The following is an 18,555-nucleotide window of genomic DNA, read 5'->3' on the forward strand; positions in this document are numbered from 1 at the left end:
CTATAGCCATTATCAAAGGTAATTTTGATATAATTTACTTTTAGATTTTTTTTGTGAGTTTAGGATTTTGTTATGTTTTATTTAATTATTGATTATATTAGTTTAATGAAGTTTTTTATTAGAATTTTTTATGTTAATTTAATGTAAATAGAAATTAAAGAAAGTTAGAGTAGGTTAAGTAAGGTGAGATTAAAAGTGATTGACCTAATGAAAGATTTTATTTAGTTTGTTGAATTAGCTAGTTTCACCTTGTGAATTTAATAAGTTGTCTTTTTTATTAGGATGCTGCTATTTTGTCTGAGATTAATTGGAGTTCACTTCTTCTGTAGTTTGTGCATCCTAGTTCCAGGTTGGTATTCTATCTCTAAATATAATCAATTGTTTAAGTTATACGTCGAACTTACTTTTCCTAGGATAGCGCTTTTGGACAGAAGTGAGAGAAGGTCGCATAGAGGCACTTTCTTGAAACACTTTTTTGCTGAAAAAATGTGGAGTTATAAGGGGCTGTGTACTAGAACAGTTAGGATTTGATGTGTTATTAAATGTGTGTTTTGTTCTAATTTATGCCTGCAATTATTTTCTCTGTGAAATCTGTTAAATTTATTTAGTGGATGTCTCTGAATTAAGAAAAAGTTCTGCCAAAATTTTGTTTAAATTGTTTAAAATATATTTGGTTTGTGAAAAAATAATAATCGAATTTGGTGGGGAGATTCTAATTATAGAAGATACCCTGCCAAATTTTTCAAAAATTTTAATAAGTTGTATTGTTGATTGAATTCTAGGATGTTTATTGCAAGATGCACATTTAAAAGAACGTGATTGATAATATTATACACATTGTAATAGATGATGAGAGGACAAAGGATAACAATAAGGTAAGGTTAGACTTGGTATACATTTGTAGTTGGCCAAATTTAAACTTAAAGAGACTTGAGAACTGCCGGTGGGTTAAACTAAAAGCAGTGTTCGCTCTAACAAAGGACCAGAGATAAAATATTTGAAGGTGGATTAGAAGATTGGAGTTTTTTTATTGTTACGTCTCTAACTTAGGTAGGTGTGTAAATATCTCACACGGTAGGCTTACTGGGTTGAAAAGTCATGATTGTCATGTCTATATGGATTCATTGATTCCTGTTGCGTTTAGAGAACTTCCTACCAACATCTGAAAATTGCTCACCGAAATAAGTAAATTTTTTAAGGAGCTACGTGCTACGAACTTAACGTAAATAATCTCACATTCATGGAGAAGAACATTTTAATCCTACTTTTAGAAAGGATATTTCTTCCGGATTTTTCGACGTCATGGAACACTTAGCAATCCACTTACCAGAAGCAAGAGTATGTGGGTCAGTCCAATTTACGTGGATGTACCCATTTAGAGGATGATTGGATTATTCAAGCGCACTGTGAAGAATAGAGTTCCAATCGAGGGTAGTATCTGCGAAGTATTCCTAACTAAAAAAATATCTGAATTTTGCTCCTTTTATTTTGAGTCTCATGTTAAGTCACGTAGAATAAGAGTTGGAAGAAATGATGAGAGGGAAGAATCCTCATCAGGTGGACCAATATATCATATTTGTTCTGGAAAGAGCTGCAATAGGTGCGAGTAGTGAATATTGGTTAGAGAAAAAGAAAATTGATGCTGCATATCTACATGTGTTGCTTAATCGTGATCAGGTTTCATCCTACCTAATGTGAGTTTTCAAGTCTTCGTAATTATTGCATTTAATATCATACTTTGTTAGTCATCTAATCAAAATTTCAGAACACTAAAATTTCTTATTTATCCTATTGTATCATAGGTTATTCCAAGAAACAAATCCTGATACATCATTAAACAATTTTTTACATTGGTTCAGAGAATATGTCAGAGTGTATCTAGCAGACACAACAGGTTGGGAACTAGTTACACTTAGTTAGGGCCCAATGAATAAGGAAACAAGCTACCTGATATACAATGTGGTTGTGATAAAGACTAAGTCAAGAGGTTGCATTGAGTTTGATAGGACAGAAGGTTAGGAATCTTTCCAAATTGATGACCCAACTCCCTCGAAAATGGTGATTGATATTGGTGATCCGATCACCCTTAGGTCGGATGTTATGGATGATGACATCATTGATCTTAGGGTAGATGACGACACAGTACCATTGGATGACGACGATCTTCAAGAAGAAAACGAGGTTGATGAAAACGAAGAAGAAGACGAGTTCGATGATCAGGAAATTACCTCGAAAGAGGATAATGATGAACCAGAGGAAGAAGATGATGTATCTGAATAAGGTTAATGTCAATATAGTTTTATCTTATGTATTTTTGTATGAAACTTTCATTTCGTGTTTTGATTCTGTATATTTGACATTTTACATCATATATAAATCATTATTTTCAGATAAATACTAATTCATTTTTTACTAATTGAGAGTTGACTATCAATTATTAACTATCAGGTCCATTATAGATTGAAAAAAATATAAAAAATGACTTTATCGTCAGATTTACGATAGAAGTTCCCGACGGTAATGATCATACAGGTTAATTTTAAAAAATAAAAGAATGACGTTACTGTTGGATTTATCATCAGATGTTTTCGACGGTATAGTGGCGCGAAGCCTTAACTAATGGCGCCAACATTACCGTTGGATTATTTTTTACGGTAATTTGCATCCAATTTTTGTCCCTGAACCATCATATTCCGTCGCTAATTCCGCTCCTTTTATTGTCGGAACAAAGAATCCAACAGTAACTACTTATTGGCGAGGTTTATATCATCAGATATAATCCGATGGTAACTAGATTACCATCGGATTATTTTCATTTTTTCGCCGGTAAATTCCGATGGTATTTAGCGTCTTTCTTGTAATGTAGGAATAATGAAAGAAAAAATAAAAAAATAAGTTGTGATATTGTCTATGTGTCCTTTTTGTCAGGAATAATTCAGAAACGATATAAATTTTACTAATTTAGTATCTTTGGACACGATGTCTGTATCTATGTCTTATATGCCAAATATAAGTTTACATCTCTGTGTCTTTGTATTAGTATCATGTGTTTATAAACAAACACAATTTTGAGGAGGAATAATCTGTTGGAGGCTACCACGAGTTACCTTAAGCGATTCTTGTAAGTTCGCTTGACCCAGCCATGAACTATTCATTTCCATCTCTTTTCAAAACCCCACTCACAAGATTCCAAAGGCAACGACTTGAGTGTCACACAGAGGTAGGATCATAGACAGTGACGAATTCAAAAAATTTTTTTCAGTGGGAACAAAATATATATAATATAATAATAATTTTTATAATTATACTATGATATTATAAAATAAAAATATTCTTTAATTTAGAGGCTTGGAACAGATGAAGAAGATTGAGAGAAAAGAAGGGTTATGAATTTAATTTGGGGTGGGGTCAAAACTAATTATACAGTCGAAACATTTAAGATATTTTATTAAGAACTACTAAGTAATTTCTAAAATTTCACTCGCTTTCTTAAGGAATTTCTAGAGTCATATGAGATGACTCAAATTAAGATTTTCATTTATAGAGTCGTGAACCAACGAATCTGGACGGACTTATAGCTTTCTTTTTGCCTTTGAAGAAATCCAAGATTCTAGAGTAGTCTTCACTGTAGTCAGTCGACCTGCATAGATCTATTATTTATATTTTCTCTATATAAAGTTAGAAAAAAGGGGTTATCTTACTTTCTATGTCCACCTTGTACAGCTTTTAATATATCTCTTAAACTTTTTGCATTATAGAATTGTTGAATAAACTGAAACCTGTAATAATTTTTTGTAATAATTATTAGAATACGGATACCGTTCTTCCCCTGGTTTAAGAAGAGCTGACCTTGCCCCCACTACTCAATGAATACATTCATCCTTGATCATAAATGAAGTATATTGTCTCTATCAATCTGACAATATTGTTTATGTTACTGGAAATATTTAGTGCAATAATTTTTTTTTATTTAAGAGATTTTATGTTAGATTAGAAGTAGATTTAGAATGACAGTAATATTGTTGATGGTAGAGTTGTTAGATTAGAAATGATAGTAATATTACGTTAGAAATACTAGTAGTATTATTTATTAGTACAGATGAATACAATTTGAAATAGAATAGTAGTGATTAGAGTTAGATAAAAATCGATGAATACACGTAATGACATTGAATTAGGATAAGGTTTAGGATAATGAGTGTGTTGATAAGTTATTTGAATATTTTAGATAAAATTTAGATGACATTAACTTATTTTAATTTATAAAAGTTAAAATTTATTAGTTAATTATTATTCTTAGAATTTTTGTTATAATTTTATTTTCATACTATTATTTAGTATGTTTTTTTATTTTGATTTCTAATCACTTCAATTATATATTTACCGAATATTAAGTAGCAAATTTTTTTCTTGTGATGTCCCCGAGCGCAACTCGTTGTATTATCAGCATTAGGAGACAACAGTTATGCCTTTACACAATCGTATTAAAAAAGAGATTGAAAAACTTTTTTTTTTTCTGTGGCAAAAAAAGGGATAGAAACGAGAGGACTTGGAGTTCAGGAACAAAGAACAAGAAGGCATTCCTATATATCCCTGTTGACATCCCTAAAAACACATGTGATGCAAATAAGACTTTAATTTTATGCGTGTATATTTGAAATAATTAATGGAAATTAAATATTTATAGAAAATTAAGTATCATAATTTTCAAATAAATAAACACAATTCGTATTATAATACATCTCACTTTTTTAAGACAACTTTATTCTCAAGGTCAATTAAGGAATATAAAATATTTTTAACAAGAGGATGATAACTCATGATAAAGAAAACCAAAGAGAATTTTGTACATTATTTTGATCCAAGTTAGTCTTAGTAAAATGAAAAATATTAGGTAATTAACATTTTTCTGCCTTATGTATAAGAATTTGACTTTTATCAGTTTATGTTCTATTAATGTAAAAGAATTTTATTCAGACAATTAATGGTGTATTATTGTCACATCAAAAAAATAATTAATTTTTAAATTTACTATTTAAAAGATCATCTTAATGTATCAATATAATTGGATGATTTTATAATTTTTTTTTACACTTTAAGCATATTAAAATTAAACTTTATATTCATATCAACACTATATTATGATAACTTTTAAAATGTTATATTTAATCGTATTTGCACAGTATTCTAGAGTATTTAAAAATATTTTAGACAATTCTAAAATATCTTAAAAGATTTTAGAGAATTTTAAAAAAAATTCTAAAAAATTCTAAAAGGTCATAAAATATTCTAGAAAAATATACCTGTATAAGATAAAGAATAGTTTAGAAAAATCTAAAAGTATTTAAAAAATATAATAAAAAAGATATTTGTAATAAAGATTTTTGTAATTCAATCTAAATCGTTAATTAGATTAAATCTTAATCATCAATTTAGGAGGTGGATGATTATAAAAGTATAAAAAAAAGGAGCTATTCAGATAAAGACGCTAAAAACGTCTTTTTATAAAGATATTTTTTAATAATTAAAATTTAACACATATAATCGATTAAATTGTGTTATTTTTGTCAAAATTAGGCTAGACAAATTGATTTAACCAAAAAATAGTGAATCAAATCTTGAACTGGTCTAAATTAATATTATTTTTAATAGAAAATGACTATATTATTCTATTATAAAAAATGACTAAAATACTTCTATTATATATATTAATTGTGAGAATCCTAAATTTTAGTTCTTTATGTTTCTATCGTAGGGTTAGGATTTAGAATTTTTAAAATTAATATATATATATATATATATATATATATATATATATATATATATATATATATATATAAGAGTATTTTAATCATTCTCTATAATAAAGGTATTGTAGTTATTTTTTATAAAAAAATAATATTAATTTAGACTAGTTCAAGATTTGATTTACCATTTTTTCGATTAAATCAATTTGTCTAGCCTAATTTTAACAAAAATAACATGATTTAATCGATTATATATGTTAAATTTTAGTTACTGAAAAACATCTTTAAAAAAAGACGTTTTAAACGTCTTTATCTAAATGACTCCCATAAAAAAGTAAAAATTTTGAATTAATGTATGTAAGTCGTTTTGTCCAAAACAATTAAAATAGGGACAAAAATTGAAGAACAGTTTAGAAACATATCCAGAATAATAGAAGAATAGGAAAAATTAAAATAGGAGGTAAAAATTCTAAATTATCCTAAAAACATTCTATTAGAAACAAAAATTTGAAGAATAGGAACAAAAACATATCCAGAATAAAAGAACAGATCCAAAATACAAGAATAGATATAAGCTAGACTAAACGGAGCAACCAAAAGAAGGGAACATGGCTCAGGAAAATGAAACGACGACAGGAAAGTAGAAGCATAAGGGCAGTATAGAAGCACGGCAGCACGAGAATAGAGGATGACGAAGGTGCCTAGAAGATAGCTACGACGCGAGAACGATTGCGGCCTGCGGGACACTAAGCCAGTAAGGCGAATTAGTGGCTCCGAGACGACGACGCAATGATAAAAATGATGAAGGAGATGCAACGTTGAACAAGACGTCGGTGATGGTGGTAAACGGCGGTGATGGATTTGGTTAGAAGTGAAATTTGAGAATGAAAGTTATGAGATAAAATAAATATAAAAGAAATAATAAAAATTTTAACTGCAAAAAATTAATTTAAAAATAAAAATATAAGGAGTACTGATTCATTAAATAATTAAAAACTTTATAAATTGGTGATTCACCAAAATATTAAGGAGTATTGTAAACATAGTCATATTAAAATAATACGAATATATTAATTTTTTAATTTATAATTAACGGTTTTAAATAATTACTTTTTTTAAATTGAATAAACATAATTAATTATATAAGTATAATAATATGAATACATTTATTTTTATCAAATTAAATTAAGTTATTAATTAAATTATATCTATTTAAATTTCAAATTAAATTTATTTTTTTTAACTCATTAAATATAATTTTTTCAGACTTTTTTTATATTAAGTTTTCTAAACTATTTATTTATTGGGACATAGTCTATTGCTATTTTAATAAAGACAATTAGATTGGAAAAATATTCTCATGCTATAAAAGGACCAATTTAATAAATACTTTTAAAGTTGAAATAAAGTTTTTTGTTTTCTATGTTAAAAAGTAGTTAATACTTTTTATTCTTATATCAGAGTCTTTATTTTTATTTTTTTTTTCTTCTTCATCTCAACACCATCACAATTTATCTTCAATGTAGTTATTATTATAGATATTAAATTTAAATGTTAAACATTAAATCTTAAATTTTTTATAAGTGAAAATTAAAAAACAATTTTAACAAAAAATAATTAATTTAAAATATTATATATACTAAAATTAGGAATAATATTTTTGTGTATAAATATATATATAATTTTATTTATTTTTAATATATATTTTATATAAATAATTAATTTAATAGTTAATTTTGGTTTACGTCTAGTGATGTTTTCAATAAATATAAACTATTAATCGATCATAAATTGTTATTAAAAATGATCAACAAGGGATTATTAAAATAAACTCTATATCCCTCGTTTGAATAAAAAAACTTGGGCATAGTTGAGGTAGCAGACAATTGAATTAGACTTAGATAGAGCAAGGTTATTGTCTTCATATTTTTTTCTTTTGATATTAAATTTTTTAAATTATTTACATAGTCCATCCTATTTCAAAAAGCCAATCAAATAGGGAAAAGATTCCTATGTTATAAAGAAGTCAATTGAATAAATACTTTTAGAGTTGAAGTAACGTTTTTTTTTTTATGTTAAAGAGTAGTTAATACTTTTGGAAGCTTATCATATATTTCGTTGTGCTTGAGTAGAATATGTTCTTTTATTTTTTTAATTATCTATATTTAATTTAAAAATATAAACGATGAAGATTCAATATAATTTTTTTTGTGGATTTATACTAAAAATGGTGCATATTGGACATTCAACTGTTCGAGCCTTTCTTAAGTTTAGAAGGCTGAATCTGTCTTATTTGTCCAACTCCATTCAAAGTTGGCGCTATATTTTGGACTTTTGGATAGTTATTAGTTGGTGTTTAAAGCCTTTATTATCAAACTAACCATAGATCTAAACGTCTAAATTAAAATGGATATTATAAAATAATTTTATAAATAAGATATTTTAAAATATAAGATATTTACCTCAAAAATTAGGGTTATTTTAGTCTTTTTCGCACTGACGACAGGATAAATCTAAACTTGGTTACCTATTCGTACAAAGAATATCATGTTCCTGTTCTTATTGGTGGAATATGTGATAATTTTTCAATACTTTTTATTTTTATATTTAGAGTCTTTATTATTATCTCTATTTTTTTCTTCTTCATCTCAACACCACCACAATTTATCTCCAATGTAATTATTATTATAAATATTAAATTTAAATATTAAATTTTAAATCTTAAATTTTTTATAAGTGAAAATTAAAAAATAATTTTATCAAAAAATAATTAATTTAAAATATTATATATACTAAAATTAGTTATAATATTTTTGTGTATAAATATATATAATTTATTTATTTTTAATATAGATTTTATATAAATAATTAATTTAATAGTTACTTTTGATTTAAGTCTAGTGATGTTTTCAATAAATATATAAACTATTAATCGATCATAAGTTGTTATTAAAAATAATTAACAAGGGATTACTAAAAAATAAACTCTTTTAGCTACTAATTGAAACACTTACAAATTAAAGTGATTAATCACGGTATATTATATCCCTCCTTTGAATAAAAAAAAAACTTAGGCATAATTGAGGCAGTAGACAATTGAGTTAGACTTAGACACGAGCAAGGTTATTGTCTTGTTAATATTTTTTTATATTAAATTTTCTAAACTATTTACTTATTGAGAACATAGTACATCGCTATTTCAATAAAGTCAATTAGATTGGAAAAATATTCTCATGCTATAAAGAAACCAATTTAATAAATACTTTTGAAGTTGAAAATAACATTTTCTGTTTTTCATGTTAAAGAGTAGTTAATACTTTTTATTTTTATATTCAGAGTCTTTATTTTTATCTCTTTTTTTTTCTTTTTCATCTTAACACCACCACAACTTATCTCAAATGTATTTATTATTATAGATATTAAATTTAAATGTTAAAATTTAAATCTTAAATTTTTTATAAGTGAAAATTAAAAAACAATTTTAACAAAAAATAATTAATTTAAAATATTATATATACTAAAATTAGGAATAATATTTTTGTGTATAGATATATATAATTTTATTTATTTTAATATATTTTTTATATAATATAATTAATTTAATAGTTAATTTTGATTTACGTCTAGTGATGTTTTTAATAAATATATAAACTATTAATTGATGATAAATTGTTATTAAAAATGATCAACAAGGGATTATTTAAAAATAAACTCTATATCCCTCCTTTGAATAAAAAAAAATTAGGCATATTTAAAGTAGCAGACAATTGAATTAGACTTAGACACGAACAAAGTTATTGTCTTCATATTTTTTTCTTTTGATATTAAATTTTTTAAATTATTTACATAGTCCATCCTATTTCAAAAATTCTATTTCAAAAAGCCAATCAGATAGGAAAAATATTCCCATATTATAAATGAGTCAATTGAATAAATACTTTTGGAATTGAAGTAACGTTTTATTTTTTTATGTTAAAGAGTAGTTAATACTTTTGGAAGCTTCTCACATATTTCGTTGTACTTGAGTAGAATATGTTATTTTATTTTTTTTCAATTATCTATATTTAATTCAAAAAATGTAGATGGTGGAGATTCAATATAACTTTTTTTGTGGATTTATGTTAAAAGTAGTGCACGTTAGACATTTAACCGTTTCAGCCTTTCTCAAGTTTAAAAGGCTGAATCTGTCTTATTTGTTCAACTCCATTTAAAGCTGGCGCTATGTTTTGAACTTTTGGATAGTTATTAGTTGGTGTTTAGAGCCTTTATTATTAAACTAATCATAGATCTAAACGTCTATATTAAAATAGATATTATAAAATTATTTTATAAATAAGATATTTTAAAATATAAGATATTTACCTCAAAAATTAGGATTATTTTAGTCTTTTTCACACTGACGACAGGATAAATCTAAACTTGGTTACCTATTCGTACAAAGAATATCATGTTCTTGTTCTTATTGGTGGAATATGTGATAATTTTTCAATACTTTTTATTTTTATATTTAGAGTCTTTATTATTATCTCTTTTTTTTTTCTTCTTCGTCTCAACACCACCACAGCTTATCTCCAATGTAATTATTATTATAGATATTAAATTTAAATGTTAAATTTTAAATCTTAAATTTTTTTTTAAGTGAAAATTAAAAACAATTTTAACGAAAAATAATTAATTTAAAATATTATATATACTAAAATTAGTTATAATATTTTTGTGTATAAATATATATAATTTTATTTATTTTTAATATATATTTTATATAAATAATTAATTTGATAGTTAATTCTGATTTACGTCTAGTGATGTTTTCAATAAATATATAAACTATTAATCGATCATAAATTGTTATTAAAAATGATCAACAAGGGATTATTAAAAAATAAAATCTTTTTTTTTGTGACTGAAATAAATTAAACAAAGAAAAATAAAACAAACAAAACAAGAAACTGCTTAAATAGAGGGACAGTCCCGTTTAAGACTACTCTTAAACTCATCCCAAGGTGAAATAAGCTCCACATGCGAAAGTTGTAACTTTATCGCCATCTTTGCCATAGTATCTGCCACCGTGTTTGCATCTCTCATAATCAAACGAAAGTCAACACGCCAATTCCAATGCATGATATCTCTTATTTTGAGCACCAATAGATCAATAAACCCAAAACCATCTTGAGTAACAAGATTAAATGCTTCTACACAATCCGTCTCACAAATAACATCTCGTTGACTCACATCCCAAGCTAAGAGATATCCTCTCCAAATAGCAAACAATTCTCTTTGAAGAATACTATTACTCTCAATCATTCCCAAACACCCTCTTTGCCAGCTCCCATTACAATCTCTAATAACACAAGCAAAACCAACACTATCACCCGAACCAAAATAACTAGCATCACAATTAATCTTAAAAGTACCAATGGATGGGGATTCCAAAAACCATTTAGAGTAGAGGGAAGGGACATACGTTGTAATTCAAAAATATTCCTAAGCTCCTTTTCTGAAGTTAATGCCAGACAAATCACTTTTTTTAAAGGCCAAGTTTTATGGGGATTAAATATGTTATTGTTTCTTGCTCACCATATCCACCAAAGTCCCGAAAAGAACTTGAACGGATGCTCTCTGCTATGATATAAGAACCAGTTCTTCAAATCCAAAGGATGACAAGAAATATCCAACCTATGCCAGACAAGCTGAGCTTTTGGACAATTCCGAATACAATGTAAAACTGATTCCTGGCTAGAAAGACATCTTGGACACCTATCCGATGACGACATCCCTCTTCTAAAGCGAAAACTTGCAGTAGGAAGAGCCTCCTTAAGACACAACCAAGCCAAGAACTTATGTTTTTTCGAAACAAGTTGACGCCAAAGCCAAAGCCAATTCTCCCGCTCTTCCCAACCAAACAGCTGCTTACACAACCACAAGTAACCATTGCGTGAGTTATAGACTTTGGCAGCAGACCCACTCCAATAACAACCCACTTCCGGACCTGCTTGTTCATCTGGATTGTAAGAGAGAATATTACCTTTCAGATTTTGAGATAAAGGGGAATAAAGAGTATCCAAATGCCACCTACCAACCGACCAAATATCCTGTATCTGGAGATTCGAATCAGAAATGTGAACATAATCCATCTCATTAGATAACCATTCTTCTCTCCTCCAGCTAGAAAATCAAAAATTCTGGTTCAAATCTCCAATACACCAAGCAAACCCATCATTCAACACTTCCCAAGCCTTGCAAAGACACCTCCAAATGGGAGAGTCCTTGTTCTTAGGATAACTAAAACAGTCATATAGAGATGATCGGTACTTGGCATCCAACAATTACACCCATAGCTTGTTTGGCTGTTGGAAAAAAGTCCAAACTAGCTTTCCAAGAAGAGCAATATTTACACAATAAGAATCTTTAATCCCCAAACCTCCATTTTTTTAGAGTAACCAGTACCTTCCAACTAACAAGATTCAATCATCTTCCATCAACTTGTCCTTTCCAAAGAAAATTCCTCATCATAGACTCCAATTTACTAATGATTCCTTTGGGAAAAATAGAGACCTGCATCTGGTACGTGGGAATAGCGGCGGCAACAGAATTAACCAAGCAGAGTCTACCAGCCCGATTGAGTAAACTCCCTTTCCAGCTTGCTAACCTACTCCGAATCTTATCCAGGCACCATTGAAAGCTGAACGAGTCACCCTAGAATGGCTAAGGGTAACTCCAAGATACTTGCCCAAGTCCTGGACAAATCTGATAGAGGATACCCCAGTGAAAACCTCTTTCCTTGTTGCAGAGACATTCTTGGAGTAAAGTGCTTTAGACTTCTCCACATTAATCTTCATCCCAGATGCTTTGCAAAAAGTCTCTAAAACCAACATCACATTTTGCACTTGTCTCTTTGTAGCTTTACAGAATAGAAGCAAGTCATCCGCAAACATTAAGTAGGTATTCTTGGTCCCCCTCTAGAAATAGCAACTGGCTCCCACAAGCCCAAATCAACTTGATGACTAATAAAGCATGCCAATCGCTCCATACACAACACAAAAAGATAGGGTGACATAGGGTCTCCTTGTCTAAGACCTCGGTTAGGAGTAAAGTCATTCAGACGACTTCCATTCCAAAGAATAGATAAAGAAGAAGCAGTGACACAATTCATAATCAAATTAAGTGTAGGAATAGAAAAACCAAAGCTCTTAAGGGTATGAGCTAAAAACCTCCAGTCAACTCTGTCATAAGCTTTCTCACGGTATATTATATCCCTCCTTTGAATAAAAAAAACTTAAGCATAATTGAAGCAGCAGACAATTGAGTTAGACTTAGACATGAGCGAGGTTATTGTCTTCTTCATATTTTTTTATATTAAATTTTCTAAACTATTTACTTATTGAGAACATAGTCCATCGCTATTTCAATAAAGTCAATTAGATTGGGAAAATATTCCCATGCTATCAAGAAACCAATTTAATAAATACTTTTGAAGTTGAAAATGACATTTTCTGTTTTTCATGTCAAAGAGTAGTTAATACTTTTTATTCTTATATTCAGAGTCTTTATTTTTATTTCTTTTTTTTCTTCATCTCAACACCACTACAACTTATCTCCAATATAGTTATTATTATAGATATTAAATTTAAATGTTAAAGTTTAAATCTTAAATTTTTTATAAGTGAAAATTAAAAAATAATTTTAACAAAAAATACTTAATTTAAAATATTATATATACTAAAATTAGAAATAATATTTTTGTGTATAAATATATATAAAATATTAGGAATATATTCCATTAGAAAATAAGACACGGAGAACATTTTTATATTTTAAAGGAGTCAATAGAATAAATACTTTTCAAATTGAAGTGATATTTTCCTTTTTTTTTTGATAAAGAGTAATTAATACTTTTAAAAACTTATCACATATTCACTTATACTTAAGTAAAATATATTATTTTATTTTTTTCAACTATCTATATTTAATAAAGGTGTGCTTGATGTTGAGGGAGGGACGGTTATGAGTGAGGAGGCAGATTTTGAGAAGACAATTAGTTGTGCTCCTAATGGACTGGAGAGGGGATCCACTAAAGGGAAACAAAAAACAAACACCCAAAATTTAGATTGGGCCAGCCGAAATAAAATTAGAGAGAAGGGGAATCAAGTGTTGGACCCAGCCTCAAGGGAAGGCAATTATTTGACTATAATCTATCTAACAATGTCAATAGAATTCCCCGCTGATTTAAAACAAAATCGTCGACAGCAGGGTTCGAACCTGCGCAGGCGAAGCCCAACAGATTTCAAGTCTGTCTCCTTAACCACTCGGATATATCGACAACCATGAAAAGATACTTGTTTTCTATATATATATCACTTTGAATTCTAAGCATATTGGATGTAACGTTATTTGATGCTATTAAATAAGATGAACCATGCCGTCATGATAAAGAAAGTTGGTAATTTGACGGCTGTATTTTATTATGAAAAACGTGAGGGCTAATAATTTCAAAAATTTTTATATGTATAAATTTGAGGTGTTAAAATAAGATTGATTTTGACTATAATAATGAGACCCATATTAATAAACAAATTATTACTGATGGTCCTACCATTTAAATTGTTGTAGACAAAATACTGACACCAACAAAAAATTTTAAAGTTTGTGTCTCATTGTAAATAAATAATAAAAAAAGCTTGTGTCTCATTTAAATTAGTTAATCTAATTAATATTTAATGAAATTTTTTGCATTAGGCCAGTTACTGAAATTTTTGGATTGAACTTAGGTGCTAACCTTTTAGGTTTCTGTTGTCGTGATAACAAATTTTAGGTATAAAAATGATTATTAATTAATAAAATTAATAAAACTATATTAATTTGTTAGAAATTTTGTTTTATCAATTTGAATAATATAAATTTAATTTATCCTGTATAACAAAAAATACTATGACTTTAAAACTTTTTTTGATAAATTTTTTTAATAAAATTATTCTTTTTTCTTCGTGCATAAATTTAATGTAATAGTAAAAAAAAATTAAAAAACAATAGTAATAATTTCTTTAATATAGAAATATATATTAGTATTTAATTAAGAAAAATTGTAATAGGTCATGTAAAAGAGAGAATAGACATTATTTTATGACTATTTTTATTATTTTTAAATATTTTTTTATTATCACATTAAATTTACGTAACAAAATATTTTAAAAGTATAATATATTTGTACCATTATTTTTAAAAAAAATAATAATGTAAAATGCTTCTCATTTTATTTTTTGTCACTCAGGATAAATTAAATTTATATTATTTGAAATTATAAAAAAATATCTTTGATAAATCAATCTAATTTTATTATATATATAATTAGAAAATTTTGTTCAAAACTTTTTTTAAAGGTAATAGTATTTTGTAAATATTCATAATTACAACATAAAATAAGAATAGCAAAAATATTATATAATAAAATTTATTTAACAAAATCAATACAAATAATAATTTTTAAACAAAGAAAAAGTTTTATATTGACACAGAAAGTATGACATCAAGTTCAAGTCCGAAATTCAACTAATGTTATGGCTCAACACTAAAAAAAAATATTAATACTAATTAAATTCAATTTATTTAATTTAAAGGATATAAAAGTAGTAAAAAATTATTAATACTAATTAAATCTAATTTATCTACTTTTGCATCCTGTTTCTTGTTGCAACAATTCAGATGGTGGGGTCATCAATAATAATTTGTTTATCAATGTGGATCCAATATTATAGGCAAAATCCAATCTCATTTCAACACCTCAAATTCATACATGTAGATATTTTTGGCCATCTACACAGTAGCATTTGGCCTTAGAAATTTAGTATTTAAAATTTAAGATGAGTCAAATATTAACAAAAAAAATTTGTTTTTTTTTTCCTCAGATATTTTTTATTGCAATGAAAGGTGCAATCATAAGAAAGATCATAGGTCTAAAAGCATCACATAAAAAATGGAAATATTCCTGATAAAAAACAAAAATGAGAAAATAATGTGTAAAACAAGGGAAAAATAACGGTAAGAAAGAAGAAGAAAAAATGTTGATTTTAACTTTTGTGGTGGTGCAATTTGTGTCTGGCGAACTTATCAACTAGAATTAAAGTTTGGAACAGAATTTTTCTAGACTCAATTTTTTTTCTTTTGAAAATCGGAGTGTTTCCTGCAAGTCATACATTCTACAATAAATACGCTATTTGGGAGAGGTAAAACTTTGAATCAAACCTATTCTTTACTAATTTCGTGAGATTTTTCCACCATTGTTAAGGATGTAAGTTTGGATTTCTGAAAATTAACCTGACTATAGATGAGTGATTCTAGATCCCTTCAATTTTTTGGAAGAAAACACAACAATGGAGTAGCATTTCTAGTTTAGAACAGCAAGGGCAATCACCTCCAATTTGGGGGATTTGGTTGTGGATCTTCTCTCTGATAGCAAGTCCATCATGGTTAAGCTTCCAGATGAGGCTTTTGATTTTTGGTTGGCAATGAAGTCCCCAAATGGTGTTCCATCACCCTTTCTTTGAGAATCGTCCATGAAAAAGTTTCGCTGGAGGGTGATAAAATCTGTAGGCCACATCATAACCAGCAGCACCGCTGCCACCAACAGTGCCGGTGACACTGGCACATATCTAAACCTGGTACACTGTTATCTGTTGCTCCATTCGATGAAGTTGCTCCAGTTACTCTTTCCACTCCAACCTGAGCTCATCCGTATTCTTCACGCGTGTGAGGATCTCCTGATACCTCATTCAAGTCTCGTTCAGCTCCTAAGCCTGTTCATGAAGGCTTCGGGTGAGCTCCTGCACAACTTCAAATGAATGCCTTCCTCGAGATTGACGGCTCGACTGGTGGCAGAGGCGGATGTGGAAGTGCGGAGGCTGCTGAAAAAGAACGATCCCAGCCCGTATTCGCGGTTCTTGTATGGTGCTGAGTCAGTCTCGCGCCAAACCACATCGGGATTGACGACGGAAGTAGAAGAGCCAGTAGTGTCCTCCTCACTTTATTGAGATTGCTGAGTTGCGGCCTCCAATCTCTGCGTATAGGACTCTTGTATAACACATGTTATTAAGATTAAGATGACAGTTGTACAGTTAATTGAAAATTTTATATCACAAGAATAGATGTTTACTCACATAATGATCCACAGACCACTGATAAGCAAATATCACCTTGTTCTCCTTCAAAGTGTGGGTGTACTTGAAGGTCTCCGCCAATGTTGCATCGCGATCCAACAAATTCGACTGCACATGTTGCATTGAAACAATATGTTAGGATGCCTACTAATGATATGTCAATGAATATAACTAAATTAATAACAAAATTAGAGAATCTACATGCCATCCTGGCCTTAGTGTTCATGAAGATCGCTGAGCCGCCGGTATACTTGGACGACCTGGCCGATGCCCTGTTAGCTCCGTTTGTGAGAACCCCTCATCAGTCTCCCAATAAACGTACAGAGCCTTCTTGATTTTCGGGTGGAGCCAAGAAGTGAGGTGGTCATGCCTCTCACGTACATCCTCCAGCATCTGTTGCAGCCGTCTACCCATACGGTGGTCGTATATCTTCCTGATGATGAGATCATGCTCTTTGTCCCATATAAAGTTTAGCTGTATAAAGAAACTTTAAAATTAGTTAATCAAAATATATCATATTAAAAAAATAGAAGATATAAACTAGCTAAGAAGGTTTGACTATATTAAATTCTTACCACCCACTTCTGAAACTATTGTTCTCTAGTCTTAGATGGGATCTTCTTGTAACTCGGCCATGGATGGTCATACATCAGCTTGATGACGTTGGTCGTCTTCTAAGTACATGCGTTGTTATTTAGCGCAAACCTATTAACAATTCACAAACAAACCAATATGGCAATATAAATTAAAACTTCAGAAGCAAACAACCATAATATATAGAGAAATTTTTAGAAATTTCAGCACAGTTTTATCTATAACTAAAATGTGCCACAAACTCTATCCATCAACAATTAACTTAAACAACACCAATTGCACAACAATTAATAATCAAGAAGAAAAATTCATAAATCCATTAAATTCACTAAACTATAATCAATAATCAAGAATCAATAAACAGGATATATCAAACACTTTCAGCAATTCAAACCTACAACCCTAAACCTACTAAAATTAGAATCAACTATCAAGAATAAGTAATCACGATATATCAAACACTTTAGCAGTTCAAACATATAACCCTAAATCCACTAAAATTAGAATCAATAATCAAGAATCATTAATCACGAGTTATCAAACACTTTAGTACTTACGTTGTTCCGTCATCAGGTCAAATCATCAACCATACGATGGGAGGTGGTGAAGGGGCATCAGCTGGCTAGCTTCTGTGAGAGGATTCTGACGCCATGGCATCCGTTGCTGGAGGCGACATCGCCAAGACAGTGGGCTACTGAGCAGATGGAGGCGTGTCATCACCACAGATGCAGGGACGTAGTTGGGGTTGAGACCTTGATCAATGGTTGGTCTGATGCATCCGCAACCTGTGATGTCACTGGGGTAGTCGGAGTACAGAGAAAGGATATAGAATTTTCAGCAGTACCGACAGAAACCCTCCCATGACCACGACCATGACCACAACGATGACCACGACCACAACCACTAGGCTGATCCGCAACATCTTTACTAGTCGTCATATCTGCGAAGAGCATATACCAATTAAAAATGTGCTAAACATATTCACTAATCATTCAAAATGCTTCATCAGAATAAACTATATTAAACTTAGTTAAAGAAATAGATTATCATAAACTTTAATTTAA

General features: G+C 28.9%; 1 non-coding gene across 1 annotated transcript; it reads right to left on the reverse strand.

Annotated features, from left to right (window-relative positions):
- Nucleotides 1-13,985: 13,985 nt before the first annotated feature.
- TRNAS-UGA (transfer RNA serine (anticodon UGA)) lies at nt 13,986-14,067 on the reverse strand. Its single transcript has one exon. It is a non-coding gene; the product is annotated as a tRNA-Ser (tRNA).
- Between the last annotated feature and the right edge of the window lie 4,488 nt (nt 14,068-18,555).

The sequence above is a fragment of the Arachis hypogaea genome, chromosome 6 (genome assembly GCF_003086295.3).
Source record: "Arachis hypogaea cultivar Tifrunner chromosome 6, arahy.Tifrunner.gnm2.J5K5, whole genome shotgun sequence".
NCBI lineage: Eukaryota > Viridiplantae > Streptophyta > Magnoliopsida > Fabales > Fabaceae > Arachis > Arachis hypogaea.